The 18547-nt window shown below is 41.8% G+C and overlaps 1 protein-coding gene across 1 annotated transcript in view; it reads left to right on the forward strand.

The window, feature by feature from the left end:
- gzf1 (GDNF-inducible zinc finger protein 1) overlaps window positions 1-18547 on the forward strand; it is a 498954-nt gene that overhangs the window by 458200 nt on the left and 22207 nt on the right. The window lies entirely within an intron of this gene.

The following is an 18547-nucleotide window of genomic DNA, read 5'->3' on the forward strand; positions in this document are numbered from 1 at the left end:
TTAAATAGAGGGAAGGCAGAAAGTTTCCATAATATCCTTTCAGCATATTGTAATTCAAGTGTTCTGAGAGATAACTAGACTTCAGTCAGGACCACTTTAGTCAAAGAACTTTATTTACATGCAGTAATATATACATTTATATTTGGTGGTATGGCTCTGCTCTGGGATCTCCCTGCCCATCCACGCGCATACGTGGATCCACGAGCCTACGTGGTAGCATGAGACAAGGAGAGCACTCCTCCTTGCCCTTCCATGTGCACACATGGAAAGCCAAAGGCAGGGAGAGCAGCAGCAAAGACCCCCCCGGGTGCAGAACAGAGCCAGCATCAATAACACAGAATGATATTGGTTTAGTCACACACATTATTAAAGGAGGTGGTGGGGTGGAGGTGGGTTGCGAGCGGCTTTGTAGAAGAAGCAGCACAGGTGGCCAGGTTGAAGGAGCTTAAATAAGGCGCCCTGTATGAAATTTGCCAATGAATGCCTAGAAGGGAATCAGCTGATCTGTCAGATGATGCGTCAGCTGATTGGCCGGCCTAAGATCGGCCGCCATCAGCCGACAGCTGTCACATGAGCAGCGCTTGACTTCATGGCCTGCCTGAACTAACGCTACGCTCGATTTCTGCACCTCCTCATGGCTCTGTTTACAGGCTTTAAAAAATGTAGCCCGTGACGGGAGACTTTGGCCAATCACAGGTCATTTATGAGAGAGCGTTCCTATTGAGCGTTCCTATTGAGCGTTCCTATTGGCTGTGCTCCGGCTGGTGGGCGGTGCTTGGTATTTCCTCAACTGATCTCAACATGGCAGCCGGGTCACAAACGTTCTCATTTTACAGCTAAACAGTACACTGCAAGATGTTTCTGAAAACATTTTATGCGAGAAATAAGCATTACAATAACAGAATATTGATTCATATTTGATCAGCGCTGCCTAGTTTGACCGTTTGATCAGAGTTCGCGAGTGATTGACAGCTGCTCAGAGACGGCAAGGCTCCAGCTCGGCTCTGATTGGTCGTTTTCCTCCGGTCTGTGAAATCTCGCAGATGCCATTACAAGCACCGGAGGACACAGAGGACACATGATTTTTTTCAATTACCTGTCTCACGCACTACTGTCAGGATATTTTATAATAATAACTTTTTTTTTAATCATATTTGCTCATATCCCACCCACTGCAGCTTTAAGTTGTATGACTGTACAATGTGTGGGGTTTGCTCTACTGTGAGTCTGCAGCCAGTCTTTGGTCTGGACTGCTGTGTCACATGGTTTCCTGCCCGCCAGGTCACGCGGTATTGGCCGCTCCTTACTGGAAGACAGGAAGCGCTGGTCTGTGGTGTCTCACATGCCTCACATGTCTCTCTGAAGATGCTAGTGGGCTCATTTATAATGCATTAATGGACAGGGCCACAGGAAAGCCTGTCTCCTGATGGGGGAGTACCAGAGCACTTCCATTCATCACGCCTGGATGCGGACTGACAGCAGATAGGCTTGTGATGTAGCTGCTTGGCTCAGGCCAGACATACAGTGGCGATCAATGATTTTGTAGGAAAATACTACAAATATAGCTACAGCAGGAATCATAAAAGTTTTGGCACACAATCATTTTGACTTTCTGTTTGGGACTTTTCAGCAATTTTGTCACAAACACACCCAGTCCTTTAAAAATAAAAGTTCTGATGCAAAGTTTTGCAGTTTTTTACCTCAGCCCCGAGCAGTCTGCAACCCGCTGTCTGTCCAATGTTATGTCTCTTGTTGTGGCTATGATCAGGACATGATGCAAGGTAGGCGGTGAGTGAGAAACATGTGGCTGGTGGCTCGGCTTTGCCTGGGGAGAGGGACCTCACCTTGATTGTTACTGATGAGGGCTGACTTCACTCCAGGCACTCAGACACCAAGCTGCGCTCCAACCCTGAAGAGACACAACAAGGCACATAATGAGATTTTCTTGAACTGATAAAAGCAGCCAAGATGTCCCATGATTTCAGAGAAAAAATACACGAGGATGTACTGTACGTGCAACCATCAGCAACGAGTTACTATCACGGTGACACAAGCCGATGCTTAAAGCTAATCTTCAAAACGTTGAGTGTGTTGGCCTGACAGTGCTAAGATGGAGTGCTCACGCTAACACACTAATTATCACCTTCTTTCTTATTATTCATCTGTCCCAGTACATCGCTGGAATTCAACCACTTCATTTTGAGGGTGGCTTTAACGCTTGGATGGGAATTGATTCTTTTCTTGGAAGCCATGCCGGATTCATTCCTCCAACTCAGACAGGCAGAGGCAAGATATGAACTGCTGCTCAGTACTTCAGAGGAGAGAGGTTAAACCGATTCTTCTCCGCTAATTCAATCCCGTGGAAGTTGGGACATGAGCTCAATCAAGTGGGCGCACGTATTTGCAACCCAGTCGCCAGAAAAAATGTTGGCATTGCATGTTTACGCAAACCACGGGATATGTTGAATGTCGACGTTTCTGAAATATTTTGTTTCATACATACGTTACACAACAGCCTTGTATCACACTTGCAGGATGCAAAATGACATTTGGTTAACATTGTGAAACGATTGGTTAGGTTAAGGCAACGAAACTGCATGGTAAGCTACTACAAGTTACAAAAAAGATCATGTTTTGTGCTTTAATAATAATGTAAAAAGGTATTGTAACAACCGTAACAACAGAACTTGTGTAGATAATAATCGGCCTTCGCAGACTTTCTTACGTAACATTACGTAACAAGCATAACAACATTATCTAACAAGCTTAAAGTCAGCGTTGAACAGTGGCCTCCTCTGTGAAAGTCCTAGTATGTATGTTTGACCCATCCACACCCCTCCCTTCCACTCTTAGTGGACTTTCTCACTTGTTATACATAACTATAATGGTCGCTGCTTGTTGTACTATGGCACTTGCTCTGTCGTACGTTGTGGTTTGCAGAAACGCACAATGGCAAAAAAATTTCCTGGTGACTGGGCTGATATTTGTATGTGATGAGGGACTGAGAGCATGGGTGGACTACCAAACAGGCCAAACAGGGGCCCTAGGACTAGGGATGTCACGAGGACCGATACTTCAGTACCAACTCGGTATCAAAAATTAAAAAATGTGACGGTACTCGTTTTCTTCGGTACCAAAGGTACCGAAACGATGCCTGTAATGGTCATTTGGTACCGGAGCGGAGGTACTAGAGATGCGATTCTTCCGGATCTAATGGGGGCAGTATGCACTTACATCGGACCTGTCCACGCAGCCACTACTCTACAAGTGGTAGCTTAGCGATCTCCTGCACATGTGTGGAATGCGTCCTCCTAGCAGACAGTAAACAACAGAATCACTATGCGTCCATGTTGTGTCGTGTACGCGTCCGTTCGGGAGTATAATCGAGGCTTAAACCAGAGCCTCTGCATAAAGTCGCTGTTATTAACTTTGCATTTCTTGTGACAGTCAAAGGTCTTAGTCATTAATATCAATAACAGAGCCCCAAAAAGTCCTACAGAAAAACTGAAGGAACAGCCTAAATATTCACTTTGAAGACAGAAAGAAGCGCAAGAAAGAAACCTTCATATAAATCTGGTGTTGAAGAGATGCAGATGAATTTATTTCTAGTTATTGTGCTGTTGGCTTTGAGTGTTCCTGTGCTGTATATGCTGTTGAGGTATAGGTGAACGTAGTTATGTGTGAGAGTCAGCGTAGGATCTGGTTAACGGGTGCAAAATGAACATTCGTTTTTTTGTGTATGTATTTTTCCCCACCAATGCACACTCTAGCAGCGAACACCATCTCTATTTTTTTTCACAAGGGCAATTATCATCATAACCACAGCGTTTTCTGCCAACGCCATTCTGCAAGGGTCATACTCTGTGTCATAGCCTACTGAGATGAAAAGTAGTGAAGAAATAGCAGCAAGCATTTAAAACGTTTCACTTTCTCTTGGTCAGTCAAACGTTTGCAACGCCCGCCACTCTCAAGAGGAACATTACCATCGCGCCTGACTCATTAGAAATATAGTTTACGAGTTCAAGTTAATGCATCACCCCTGAGGGTTCATGCTTGGCAACAGCAAATTATCTCGGGAGCACATGATGTGTCAATGACGTGATGAATACTCATTGACATGAACACGAGGCGGCAAGCACACATGTATGTACATGTGCGTACACACTCGCGGGCACCTACTGTACACATTCATGCAGACGTGCTGCTCATACACACACAAACACACACAAACAGTAGAGCCTCAGGCATCTTTGTGTGTGTGTGTGTGTGTGTGTGACTCAGCAGGCCTAGTTTAATAAATGGATGTGGGTTGCAGAGACTGACACGATTGTGAGCTGCAGACATTAGACCTTTTTGCAGAGGTTAAATAAGTTCAGAGAGCACAGTCACTGCCGTACTTACACATCATCCCCAGCATGATAAAAATAAAAACCTGCTCATGTTTGACCTCTCCATGCCGAAGTTTTATAATCCACTCTTTCACTGGGTAGGGGCGTAATTGTATTGAAAAATGTGACTTTTATAGAAATTCATTGTTTCAAGGTCAGCTTAGAGGCTCAGCAATTAAACATGAGTGAACTCATAAATGTATTGCACTGGGGGGAGGAGACACCTCAATAAAAACCTAATTTGTTGTGAATGTGAAACTTATTAAATTCCAACTTTTGATCTGCTTTGCATATTTTGTGCTAATTACAGCACGGGAGGAAATGCCTCCTTTGCATATTTGAGGGCATGAGAATATGAGAGCAAGAGAGTGCAACAGGGAGACAAAGAGGGGAGGAAGAAAAGGAGAGAAGATTACATGCTGTTGGCCTGTATAATGAGATTGTCGTGAAATATTCCAACCAACCTTAATACCTCTCTGCAGTGTTTGAAGATTGTGTTTCCATTTGGGCCGGCCTGGATGGACTGATTAATCACTTTTTAATCAAGATGCTTCAGTGAATAATTCACCCCCTCGAATGTCTTTTGAAGCACCGAGGCGACGCAGTTTTAAATTTATTTGGTCGGAGTTCCTCCAGTATTTATCACAGGGACAGGAAACTAAATGTTTGATTCTTATACACTGTTGCAGTGGTGATATACTGCATTGCAGTAAAGGATGGCCAATAGCCAACAAGTGACACTATTGTACAAACTGCTCATCCTTTCAAAGAGAAATAGCCACCAAACATTTAATAAAAACTATAAACTACATCACTCACTGAGTCTCTGCCTCTTTGTTTCTGTCTTATTGCTTCTTTGCAATCACAAACCAGTTAAACCCGGAAGTTTACAGATATCTACCTCTGATGTGCTCTGATTTCTAACATTGTGTCACACACTGCAGAGTGACAAATGGCTTGTTAACCAGGTGGCTGGTGTGCATCACTCCAGGATGGTTTGCGTACGCTTTACATAGATTTACATCATTTGACTTTGAGAAATGATCCACTGGAACAGACAGCATGATGGCAAAGTCACTGGATGTAAGTCACACAGTGTTGCCGACAGTACGACATGTGTAGCATAAGCATGTACATACGGTATGTGTATATATATATATTTACTTGCAAAAACTTAATTTAACTAGTATATTATCTAATCTTTAATCTTTAAAGCTGCTATAACCAATATGTTTATGCTTCTGCGCCGGCAACAGCCGTGGTGGTCAAAGGTCAAAGGTCAAGGTTACTGCAACCTCACGTCCGTCCTATTCTCGTGAACACGATATCTCAGGAATGCCTCGAGGGAATTTCTTTAAATTTGGCAAAAACGTCCACTTGGACTCAAGGATGAACTGATTCGAATTTGATGGTCAAAAGTCACTGTGACCTCACAAAAGAATTTTTTTGGCCATAATTCAAGAATTCATACGCTAATTATGACAATTTCACACAAATATCAAATAGGACAAAATGACAGACATGGATGTAAACTGCAACTTGACTGGTTGGTGGAGGCATACAACCGTGAGGCAGGAATTGTAGTTTATATTAACAATGGATCACATGACTACTTGTATATGAAAGGGTTGTGTCTAGAAGGTAACCTGCATATTGCGAAAACTTGCAAAAACATGCAAATACTCGACGACCTATCCTAACGTTAACCATTCGAGGTCAAAGCCTAACCTTAACCATATTGTGAGAATTTCCCAAATTGCGGGTTACCTTCTAGAAACGACCATATGAAAGGGATTGCTCATATAGTGACAAACCCACAGAGAATTATCACCCAGCTCTACTGTTCCTTTCAGTGCTACGAAGCTTTAGCAGATAATTGTTGTGGTTTTCTGGACCGCAACTTTACTGTTTGGATTCACTCTCACTGTTCTGATTAGCATTGATTCTAGCTGCAACCGGTAGCTGTTTCAGCAAAAAAACAAAACACTGTATGCAACCTGCCCAGTACCAAACAGCAGACAGACAAAGTTAGTAACTAGCTTGTGAGCACAGTCGAGCATCTAGCTAAAAGAGACAGATATTTTCCTCAGGAGTTGGTGGAGACCAAAACAGAGCTAAAAGAAGAACTTTAACCTAAAAGGTGATAATATGCCAGTGTTGTATTTCTGTTGCCCCCTAAAGGCCAACAAGTTATTTCAGGTATTATATTATTTATGTATTGCATATGTAGATATGTATGTATTTATAAAACACCTCATCGTACTCCACTGTGAAAAGCTGCTAGTTTGTTTAACTTTAGCCTACGATCAAAGCTGCTCCGCCAAAAACTGTTTTGTATGCTTACAAATGTATTTTGTGTTGTGTTATCACAGGCCAGATGTTCCAAAACCGCCGGGAGCATCCGTGGGTTATTCGCTTACCAACATCACTTTGACAATATTCTGTTGCCTGGCTGAACACCCTCTCCTCGTTGCTAAGAGAGCTGTTCCCCGCCATCGACTCACCTCGGCTCACACGCCACATCACAGCACTCCTGGAGGAGAAAGGGCTTTTTATTCCTTCCCCCCCATTCTCTTCTTCTGTCTGCCTTTCTCTCGTCTCGGATTATTCATTCAAGAGCTAAAAGTCAAAGTTTATCTCTGTCTCTCTCAGTGTGTCTCTATGGCTCTGTCAATCTACCCCCACCTTCCCTCTATTACTCTCCCCTTTTATCATCTCCCCTCTCTCCCAGCCTGAGCTGGAGAGGGGGGAAAATGCATGATACTTGTGATGTTTCGTTGAAAAGCAGTGGAACAGAGTGGCACAGAACAGTCAGTCAGCCTATCAGTGTGCATGAGTCATGCGGCTGCCACACTTGGAGGGACTGAAATACAGAGAGAAAAGAGTCAGGGAGGGAGTACAACAATTAAAAAAGAGCATAAATCATAGCGGGGGGTGAATAGAATAAAAGACACCAAGAGGAACACTTTTGCACCTGGTCCTCTCAAGGTAAAGGAGGGACAGGATCTGAATGGCTGACAGATAGCTATCTCTGCATGTGATTTATGAAAGAGTTACGAAATTGAAATTAGACTCCTCAGTATCAACCTCTAGCCATCAGCGTGCTCTCCTTCATCACTGCCATCTTATCAGCTTCGTCTTCCCCCCGAGTTGAGTGACTGTGTTTTGCATACGGCCAGCAGGTTTTGCATGTGGGCCACATTATTGTCACCTTGCTGAATTGCATTATAGGAAGTGAGCGAAGGGGACTCCAGAGAGCGGAAAAAGGAGACGGAGAGACAATCTTCTCCAGGCAGGGGTGAATTCAATCTGTACTCGCTAAGGGGGGAGACTCTGTCCTGGCCTCCTGTGAATTAGCCTTCAGACTCCAGCGAGCTTGTGTCTTACAGCGCTGTTCGGCGTGTGCAGAATGCTGTGCCCTTTTGCTTCAATTTAAACACGGCACAGATTAATCATGGCTCAATCTGATTCTCCACTAATAAAGCCTTAAGGCGGAAGTGCACTATTTCTTGAACTAATTAACAGCAGAAGTTGCTGCTCCAGCTAAATTTTAAAAGATCGTAATGCTCGATGAATCCTTGCTGAGAAAAACTACAATGTGTGTGTGTTTTTTTTCTCTCCAAGCCTCTGAAGTCATGTGAGATGTTGGCCTAGTTTTGGCAAAAATCAAGTCAGCATATCAATGCGCGGATGCAAGCATGGACGTTTATTAGGACAACGTCTAGTAAAAGAGTGTTGGGTTTCACATTTGAGGCAGTGTAACCTAAATGTCCCCAATGCCTTTTGTGCTGAGAGTTAAAATTACCGATTACAAAATACACATTAGAGGAATCTGACCGTGCACATTTTAGATTTGTTTGTTCAGGTTTTGAGTATAAACAATGAAGGTGAATAGAATTCTGTTTGTGGTGCTTAAATCATTAAAAATGACATTTAAAAAATGTCAACAGCATCACACATTTCCAGAAACGGTGTCCCGGTTTAGAGTAACCTTGGGGATCACATCTGTGATTACATTTTCTAAACTCAAGGTTTACTTTTAGTGGATACAAGAAGCGTATTATGAGAATCCCGCCCTAGCCTTGACCTTCTCTGCTCTGTCAAGAGGTAACAAAATCTACCTGGCAAGCTCAAGAACCTGTATGGCGCATAACAATTAGTAAAATTTTGAATTTTTCTTTTTGCACTTTGCACAGATTAAACAAATGAGATAAATTAGTGTTAATTAGTGAGCTGGTGGGTGAAGTTTGTTACTTTTGGACAGAGCCAGGCTAGCTGTTTTCCCCTGTTTCCGGTCTTCATGCTGAGGTAAGTTAGGTAGCTGCTGATGGTAGCTTCATACACCTGAGCTAATTGGTATGCATTGCTCCCGGGTGTGACCCAGGTCGTATCGGAATTGTCCTGACCAGGGTTCAACCCGGGTTGATTGGTTTGGTTGGGTAGGTTAACCCTGGTCCAACCCTGGTCAGTGGTGTGTAAGTGGTAATAGAGACAAACAACCAACCACACTCACATTCACAGCTATGGGCCATTTAGAATAAATAATAACCTAACCTGCATGTCTTTGGACTGTGGGAGGAAGCCGGAGAACCCGGAGAAAACCCACGCTAACACAAGGAGAACATTCAAACTCCACACAGAAGGGTCCAAAGCTGGGTTTGGAAATGCGACCCTCTTGCTGTGAGGCGACAGTGCTAACCACTGCACCACCAAATTGTGTGCATATATGGTCATTTATGGCTGAATACTGCTGCAGGGGGTAATGGAGAAAATATGCCTTTGGTAATTTGGGTTAGTAGACCGCAGAATAACCTGCACCAGATTTCCATTAGCTGAATTCAGACCACCTTTTTTAGCAGTGTGTGAAGCCTGGTTCTGTGTGAAAATGTCTGAGTTAATATTACTCAAAATGTGAGGCCTTAAAAGGCCAGCAAGTGCATGTCTACTTAACAGTTTCTTATGTGAATGGTGCTTGGGAAGCACTCTTCCTATGTGCCGCTGAACTGTGACACACATAATCAATAGGGCCGGCTTAAATCGCCGTGATCGGAGCATGAAAGCTCTGAGTGGCAGAGAGCAGAGAGCAGCAGACGCATGTGACAGCTCCGGAGATGCTTTGAGAGAGAAATGGCAGCATCAGCAGCGGCATACATAAATGCACTGTACCACCCATCCATCCACATGGCTGAAAAGCAGCTTCAAACAGACTGAGAAATCCATCTCGGCTCCACAGTGTGAAGAGAGAGGGGGAGAAGAGGGACAGAGTTTGACTTATAGACCAAGAGAAGGACAGAGAGACAGACAGGAAAGGAGAGACAGAAGGGATGAGAGACCCAGAGAGACAGTCAGTCAGCGGTCTCAGCTGGAGTTATTGATGTTCAATTGACTTTGGAACATCTGCGAGCCCATTTGGTCTTGTTAATTATACAGCACTAATTTAACTCACACGCTCAGTGGCAAAGACAAGGGAGGGAATGCTTGGTGAACTGTGGAGCACTGTGTCCTGACTTGTACTTTATCTCCTGTTCAACTTGTCTGTCGATGACGTTGTCTACATCTCCATGGTAATTATGCAGCCTTTTGCATTGTTAACTGCTCTAAGGCTTGGACATATACAGTATAAATCTAGCTACTCCGGGAGAAATCCAATACCGATGGTTTTTGCAGTAATTACAGTGAAGGCTGAGATAAGCTGCAAGGACCACCAATGGCCTCTTCAGCCTAGACATAGGGGAGACCGGGGTCGGTTGGGACAGGGGGACAGTTAGGACGGAGTCTTTTTAGCAGGTTAGAAAGCAACTATGCCATTCACAATGTTCATACTCAGCTCTTCACTTTCAACCTCAAAGTGGACACATTCTGACTATTCCTCACATTTATTCACAGTTTTGACATATACAGCATGTAAGTACATTTTGGGCTCTTTTGTTATTTTCCTTCTACCATACTGTTTTTAGTTATGCCACATACAAAAAACATATTGCTGGAAAGCTTATTTTCTGGCTTGTCAGTTGATGCTAGTGTTGGCTGTCTGAATTTTTGTTGGTAGCTAGAACAAAGTGTGTCTGCTCTCCCTGGAGCAGTTGCGACAGTATTGTTTATAGTTCCTCCCTTGTTACAAATCAACAAAAAGCAGTCGCTGTCAGACATTATTTATTGCATTTTTTTTTCCAGCAACCCCAAAATCAAAGAATAAAGACATTTCCCTCACAAATTAGTGGTATTTTCTTATTAATTTATAAGGGACATGTAATGTTTTATACTTCTAGTGAATATAATCCAATCAATCCTATTTCCATATATGGATTTTGTATATAGTTTCCTTTGTTAACACCTTATTTTGAAAAGCGGACGTAGTCACACGTCATGTGTATAGTATATATATATATATACTATATATATATTCGCCAAGTCCGTCGCTAGCTCTGAGCTCTCCCTGTCAGCTCCATTCTCTTTTCTCGTTACCGCAAAATATGACGTCACCTTACTCAGACTAAAGCGGTAACAATGAAGCAAAGATATTGATTCTGGCATTTCAAAATAAATTAAAAAATCCTACAAAAAAAAAGAAATCGCAATACATAGGTGAATTGATTTTTTTTTCCTAACCCCTACTGCTCTCCCCTATTTGTTTCATTTAAGCCCCAAAATACATGAACTGTTGGCTCATTTAGCTCTAGTATTACCTCCATGCTGGCGCTGCAATATGTGAATTTGTATTAAACATGAGTTATTACATTAATATTATCAAAATATATTTTTAATGGAATACCAAAAAGGCTTTTACATATTTAATCAATTAAAGTGTACGCAACCATGGTAACATCCCAGCAAGATGCACACAAGTGTAGCCTACCACTGAGAGACAAACACACCACCCAAAATCTCAACTATACAAACAGCCCCGAAACTGTGTGTCGAATTGAATGATGAAATCTGAACCCAAACGAAACCGCATCCATAGAGAAAAAAACAACGTGTCGGGCATTCTGATTGGTTATATAAGAAGAGCATACAGGGAGAGCAAGTGCACACACACACACTCATGCAGACCCCAGAGGCCTGTGTTTGCCTTTCCTGTAATCTGAGCTTCCGTTCTCTGAAGAATGATGTAACTGAATGCCAGCCCTAAACCAAGTAGGAGAGCCAGCCACTCAAATGTGTGTCTGCGTGTGCATTCTTTATATCTCTTTACATCACTTTGTATCACTATTTACTACTAATTGCAAAGGGTTGTGCAAAGTTGTTTCATGTTGCCAACTCTATATTCTTGCCTCCGCAGGTTTTTGCTGCAGTAAACACGATCTTTTATTGCGTCACGTTGTCCTGCAGATACTTTTACAAGGTCACCAAGATGTGGCAGTGGACCAAGGCACACATAACTCCTGTAACACTAAATCTTTGACTGGTTTGTGGACCATAAATGCAAGTCTTTTGGAGCCAAGTACACACTGTCGCGAGCTGTGAACTGGTCAGGAGGGCATCTAGTCAGAGATCTGAATGAATGTCAAAGCCATCACCTCTTTTTTCCTCCACTCGTCTCTTCTCTAATCACCTTTCCCCCCCTCTCCTCACTTCCTGTGCTTTCCTCTGCAGTGAGTATTCCCTGCTAACCAGATATGAGTCACCGCGCTGGGCTCTCCTCGCACAGGAGGCAATTGCAGAGAGACTGGTGCCTCCCTAGCCCTCTTCCTGCCTTCTGCTTCAGCATCACCAGCAGGAAGCTGAGGCTGCCTCAGAGAGGCAAATGTTAATTTAACAAATGCTCCTCTGGACACTTTTCCTCTGCATCCGCCTTCCAAATGGTTTTTCCATCCTCCTAACCGACAGCCATCTCAGATATCAATAATAAATGACTTAAAAGGAATGTTTAAAAGGAAAGTGAAATAAACAGTCCTCTGCAATGCTAAAAAAAAACTCTCACAAGTGAACCATATGGCCCGGGGCTTATACTTTAACTGTATAGCATGTTGCAACATAAGCATGTTGTGCAAAAGAAAGGGACTCATTCTTTCGCCTGGTGGTGAAATAGGTCAGGGGTTTCTTTACTTTGTAACACTGCACTTGATGCTAAGGGGGTTGCCACACAAGTTTTAAGTATGTGTGTCTGTGTGCGCGCGTGCAGGTCTCTGCTTGTTTTCCTCTCCATGTGACCCATTTGCTGATCGACCACAGTGTTCCCCGCTCTGCCGGGGTTTCCATGCCAACGCAGCCAGTGGCAAGACAGAAGATGAGGACTCACTTGGTCTTGATCAAAGAGACCACAGCTTCAGTCTGTTGCCTTTGCTATCTATGTTCTGAAACTGATATACAGTAGACATAGGTTTCCAAACTAACATACTATTTAGTACACGACAACAGTATGTGAGACTTTTAGTATATCTGAAACCACAGTATGAAACCAATAGTACGCAAATTGCATACTATCTCGGGTGAAATATTACAGTATGCAATGCTGGACACTACGGCGGCATAAATATCCCACAATTCACAGTAGTAGTGACGACAACTTTCATAACAGACATTGACGGACAGCAGCATCAATAACGCTTCAATTTAACTGTAAGTATAAGATTTCACTTTGTTAAGAGTAATATATATTTTAAATTAATTCAGACTTTGATATGAGGTTGGCAGGGGTTACCATGGTTACACATCTCCAACCAGCAAGGAGGCTCTCAGGAAGTGACGACATGAACTACTGCTCAGTGCGTCCAAAAAGATACATACCACTGTTTATTCCTAAAAAGTAAAAGTAAAAGTATGTTGAACGATAGTACACATATTGGGTATGTAGTGCATATATGTAAATTTCAGACGAAGCCTATATAGAGATATAAAAAGAGAAAATATTGTACAGCTGTGGTTCCCAAATGTACCCCCACAGCCCTGTAGTAATCCTTCATCAACACCACGCATCATGTTACATGAACGTTTACATGAGCAACGTGAGCTGTTGTGGAGCGTCGTAGAGCTTGAATGCGATGGCGAACGTCGTATGCTGTAAGCCTGTATCGTGGTGAATGTATTAACGGCTCTGTTCCCAAACAACCCGCTATTGGCCAGTAGCTAGTAGTGCTAGAAGCATGACGTAAACAGAATTTAATGTTGTTGTAGGGTATTCACTAACACGCAGGGAAAAAGCTCAGGGCACAAGCTCTTATACATCCATGGTCTGTGGTCTAGTGGACATCAAAATCGGAGGTCCTCGACATGAAAAAGTTTGAGATTGCTCTCAAAATCTGTGCGCTGTGCACTTTATGCTCCTCCTATTTCTAAGTAATAGATATAATAGTATGCATATTTATAATATTTGTATTGTTCAACACAGGCCATTTCGGTAGAGTCATTAAAATTATGACAATAAAATAAATATAATTTTGTTTTACTTTTGTACAGCACTTTGTAGGACGTTTTACTGGCGTCATTATGGTAGTCGACTCGATTACCTTCCAAAATGACGAAGGCGTAGGTCTGCTGCTGGGCGCAGGCGTTGCAATGGAACGTATAATGGACTTTCACTTCTTAGCAATATATGTTCTTTGTCTCAGTGCGCAGCCGTCACGCTCGCGTTTTAGCGTCCACCGTGCTTCTACATTGACAACAATGGATTTGAGCATGCAAAAGACGCGGCATGTGTACAGCCTCCTACAGGGTCAGCCCTATGTTCTTGCAGCACCTATGATTTTTTTTCCATCCAAATCAGCATCATCAATCAGCATCATCCTTTTGCGTTAACAATATCCGATAACAGAGAGACAGTCTGGCTAGTACTCGCTGCCTTCATTGGTTGGGTTGGTTAGGTTTAGGCATGAGGAGTGAGATTGATTAGGGTTAAGGTAAGAATATCAGGGTAAGCCAATCAGAGGCCGAGTAGCGGGTTATGCCTTTGCCGGGATGGCCTGGTGATGTCACTCTGCATAATAATTAGCCATATACTTCTGTTTGTTGTACTTTCGGAGCAATGGGCCTTTGGAGTAATGGCCATTTGTTTCGGGATAACAGGCTGTCAGACAAATGGGCTTCAGGAGAAATGGGACATTTTTCGTACTACCAGGGTTTCAGAATAACGGTCCATTGGAACAATGGCATGGTACCGGCAGAGGTGCTGATCTGAAGGAACATATGGCTGAGGCAACATAGACATTTCAGCACTTTCACAAATCACAATTGATAGTTTTTAGTTGAGTTAGTCGAGTTTAATTAGTTAAGCTTTCCATGTACCCCCTGGCAACTGCAGAAATACCAGTGGGATTCTTTGGAATCACTGTTGCAGAGTATTGATATTGCTACTGTGCCTTATTAAGGTGTTACTAAAATAGCTCCAGTGCACTTGGAGGTGCAAGAAGTGATTAATTAGAAGCGAAACAGGAAAACATGCAACAAAATATAATTATGGGGATTAAAATGAGTAGCTAAATATTCGCATCTGCAAATGTAGAACACAAAGGATGAATTCTTACAGTATTGTGAAAAGACAATCAATATAATGCACCAAGTCCTGATCTCATGCGGAATACTAAACGGTGTATTGACAAGACCAGGAAGTAAACATTAGCCGCTAATCAAAATGCCAAACCCAGCATCCATAAGCTGTGTTTACATGCTAATTTCTCAGTGTGTAATTAATACTCATTGTCATTCATAGAAGGAAAGGGATTTTATTGATGCAATATTTATTTACACACCTGATTGTTAACACTCTTCCGCTTCTCCATTTTAATAAAGATGCATACTGATGTCAGTTACAAAATGAGTGCGTGTTTCCACTGACTCTGTTGCTCGCGGGAAATTAATAGTCTGGGCTACTTTGGTGACACAGCAATATCATTCTTCCCAAATGAAAGCACTTTCCAAAGTCCCCGCGTGTCAGCCGAGCAAACAAGCTCATTCACTGCGACGATAAGTAAAGCTGAAGTAATGCATTCACATAAACAGCGGAGGGGAGAATAACAGTGGAGAAGCGGAACTGTATTTAACTGCTTTCTGAATGAATGAGTAAAGAAATGCCACAGCAGCTGTGTTTAGTGATACTGGGGGAGAACTTTCCACTCCATTCATCAGCGGTGAAAGAGGAAGAGTGAAGGGAAAAGGAGACAAAGATAAAAATGAGGAAGAGATACAGATTTGATGAATGAGAAGGGCAAGCAAAGGGGAATTAGTAAGAAAAAGAGAAAACACGAGAGAGTGCTGCAAAAACAGCAAAAAGGGGAGGGAGGGGCTGCAGGAGGAGAACAAAAGATGATGTTTGGAAAGACAGTTGGGAGAGTCGAGTTCAGACTTTCAAAGAGATGACTAATTTGCCAGCGCTGAGACCTCAACCAACCAAAGCCAATTTGTGCAGCTCAAGGTGACCCTTGGGAGAGCAAATCAGTGTGTGTGTGTGTGTGTGTGTGTGTGTGTGTGTGTGTGTGTGTGTGTGTGAGAGAGAGAGAGAGACCCAGTGAGACAGTGTTCCCTTTTTCTGATAAATACTCATCAGTGACGCTGTGAACAAACAAGTGATCCTTTCACCTATCAAAAAGCCACACATGGACATTCTTTTTGACGCACACACACATCCCTGCATCCTCATCACGGTGGGAAGATTAATGATCTTGCTGTTGTCTCCTCTGGATAACAGCCTCATCATCGGCCAAGCTCGCTGATCAATCATCTTAATGTAAAGAGATAGACTCTGACTGCTTTAACCACAGCCGCATTCGTCTGACGATCGCTCATTAACCCTTCCGTGAACTCCTCCTGTGAACACTACTATATGATGTACATAACACAGCTGAAGGACTTTATTTTATTGACCTTAAATGATTCTTAGTGGATGGTACTGGTGTAAAAAGCATAAAGTTGTTGGCGTTTGTAGTGATGATTTATGTGTGTCTTTTTATATTGCTTTGTGTTTCTTTTATGTCTTTCTCTGCCTTGCCTTGCCTTTGTAATCAGTTATAAAAAGCTCTGTAACACTTTCTATGACGCCCATGTCTATAATGCATTATAAACATACTTATAGTGCATTAAAATCTGCCCATAGCACTATATAATTATAGTTATAAGCACTTATAAAGCATTTTATAATGACTTATAAGGTCAAGTATCATAATACTTCATAATTGCTGGTTACTCACTGACTTTTTTTTGCAAGGATCATATCATGTATTATAATTTCCATTGTTATAATGCATTATTATCACTGTTATAATGTGATTTTAGGTTACTCTATAAGTGGTCATTGTTTGATTTCAGTAAAGTGAAAAACAAATCTCATTAAATCTATGCAAGAACAAAACACAATGCATTACTTAAAGCACACGATGACCCCTTAGAGTAACTTCTAATCACATTATAATGCATTATAACAGTGATTATAATGCATTATTCAAATATTATAATGTATTATAACAGAAGGAATATAATTCACTATGATCCTTGCATAAAAAAAGGCACAGAGTGACAACATGCAATTATGAAATATTATGATACTTGACCTTATAAGTCATTGTAAAATGCTATAAAAACACATTATAAAGCATTTTATAATGTAAGGTCAAGTATTATAATGTTATATAATACTTCATAATTGCAGGTCACTCACTGACATTTTTATGCAAGGATCATAGTGAATTATATTTCCTTTTTTTTAAATACATTATAATATTTTTATAGTGCATTATAATCACTGTTATAATACATTATTATGTGATTAGAAGTTACTTTAAGGGGTCATCGTTTGCTTTAAGTAATGTGTTGTGTGTTGTTCTTGCATACATTTAATGAGATTTTTTCACTTTACTTAAAGCAAACAACGACAGAGTAACCTATAATCACATTATAACAGTGATTATAATGCATTATAACAATGGGAATTATAATACACTATGATCCTTGCAAAAAAAGTCAGTGAGTAACCAGCAATTATGAAGTATTATGATACTTGTGCTTATAAGTCATTAAAACATGCTTTATAATGTGTTGTTATAAAGCATTATAAATATTTATGAGTGCTTATAACTATAATTATATAGTGCTATAAGCCGATTATAACACATTATAAGAACGTTTATAATGCATTATAGACATGGGCGTCACAAAACGTGTTACCAAAATCTTTATCTAAGTTTATTGAGAAGTCTTCTCTTCTCTTTCAGAAGCAGTTTTCATGAAAGTTGCAAAGCTGGACGATCAAAATGAATCTCTTAATAATGCAATTCTGTCAGAAAAATCTAGGCTTTATTTTCTCGGCAGACACAAAAGACTTGTGAATAATACAAAAAGATGCAGATTTGGAGCCACCGGTCTCTGATGTATTTGATTAAGTCCTCTCTGCCGCACTGAGTGTTGCACTCTCTTTCTCTTGTCAGGTATAGACATATATCTGACAAGAAAAATAATGAGATCACTTCAATCACATCTGCGCATAAATGCAGATGCTCGCATCCGCGTTGCATTATGCCATTCGTATTGTTTCATGGCGGCTGATAAGAGTGTGAGTTCGGGTGTGGAATGAGGAGCGCTCTCCTGCGTATTGGATTAATGGAGTCAACAATTCCCCGTGGCGTTCCTCTGATTATGCACATACCGACTCGCCCCACTCTGCGGGAAGATAAACAAAAACAGCTCAAAGCAAGTTGTCTACCCATAGGACACACATACACACACACACACACACACACACACGCTCACACTAACACACGCTTTTAATGATTGCAATGTTTGCATATTCGCTCATAATGCTTGCACATACATACACATGCATATGGATATACACACATTGAATGTGTATTGAAAGTGTATGCATATATATTTAAATATATACTGGCAAGAACACACTCACACACAGACACACACTAACACATGCAGGGTGAGTCACCAACCTGCCAGTCTTCCTCGGGGTCTCCATCCGGATGACTCATCCCTCATCAAACGGTGGCCCTGTAGGAAAATCAACACTCCCATTCACACCTCCATTCGTTCTGCCAATAATATAAACACTGTCAAACATAGACGCACACGCACGTGCACACGCACAAGCTCACACACAAACACAAAGGGCTTCCCTTTTCTGTATGCTTGTCAGGAATTTCTTGTAATGCACTGCTGTTGGGGAGGGAAGCCCCTTGCAGATAGATATGACTGTGTGTGTGTGTGTGTTTGTGTGAGTGTGT

Source organism: Sebastes fasciatus, chromosome 18 (genome assembly GCF_043250625.1).
Source record: "Sebastes fasciatus isolate fSebFas1 chromosome 18, fSebFas1.pri, whole genome shotgun sequence".
Taxonomy (NCBI): Eukaryota; Metazoa; Chordata; class Actinopteri; order Perciformes; family Sebastidae; genus Sebastes; species Sebastes fasciatus.